A 1,147-nucleotide genomic window follows, 5' to 3' on the forward strand; every position below is an offset into this window, starting at 1 on the left:
GCGCTGTGTAACCAGAGCCCGCTGTGCCCACAATGGATACACGACAGAGGATCCCGCGTCACCACTCTATTTTAAGTTTTAACATGCGGCCAGGTCTCCCTGACAAGTACACATAGCGGGAGAGAGGGTGAGGGTCTGGTGTTACATGTTGAAAAGCACACACACATTTATTTCTGGACAAGTTCAAGAGCATACACATTTTTCTGTTTCCAGAAGGGTGGTTGTGGTCAGAGTGGGAAACGACTGCAAAAATAATTATCTGAAAAGGTAATCCACAATGAACAGTGGGCGAAAGGAGAATATCTTATATTTGAGATTACATTACCTATTCCTCAGTGAACATTTTCTTACACTTTTTATCCCTTACCCTGTCATTTATACTAGTGCATATATACAATTAAACATATAAAATATCTAGAAGTGTTTGCAGACCATTGCAAAATGTCTTCAGCAAAAGCTACTACATCAGACTCATATTGTGGTGTCATTGTCAGCTGTGAAAAAGTTGAGCATCAAAAATACAGCTGCTTCTGAAACAACAGTAGAGAACCCGCATCAAATGAGTCCACTTCTCCCTGTAGAGACCATACTCCAAAGGCCTTTGAGCACCGTACAGGAAAAGGGCAGCTTTTCATTAGCCATTAATAGCTAGTTTGACAGTTGGAAAGGTAAGAACATACAAAAGCTAAGGAACACCAGACAAATCATGCCTGAAAAGCTGCATGGTCCAGAAAAAAGGCTTTTGGCTGTGTAGTCTCCAACAACACTAACAAGTATGAAAGAGTAACCACTTGAGATCACATTATTTTATGGGTGTGTGTGTGGATCCATTTCCATCATGCAATGGTCCTGCTTGTCTTGCACTGCAGAATTGACGTCCTCCACTCCCTGACAGGGTAAGGGTTAAAACGTGTAAGAAAATGTTCACTGAGGAATAGATCATGTAATCTCAAATATAAGATATTCTTGTTTCGCCCACTGTCATGCTCTGAAAGGGTGCCAAAACTCAACAATTTAGCTAATAATACTTCTACTTGCTCAGCAAAGTAAACTAATCTGACGAGATCCTTTTACAACGTAAAGGACATATTGAGAATAAATAAAACGTTCTGAAATGTATTTTGACTAATCTTGAAAAGACAAGATA

The sequence above is a fragment of the Coregonus clupeaformis genome, chromosome 30, assembly GCF_020615455.1.
Source record: "Coregonus clupeaformis isolate EN_2021a chromosome 30, ASM2061545v1, whole genome shotgun sequence".
NCBI classification, from domain to species: domain Eukaryota; kingdom Metazoa; phylum Chordata; class Actinopteri; order Salmoniformes; family Salmonidae; genus Coregonus; species Coregonus clupeaformis.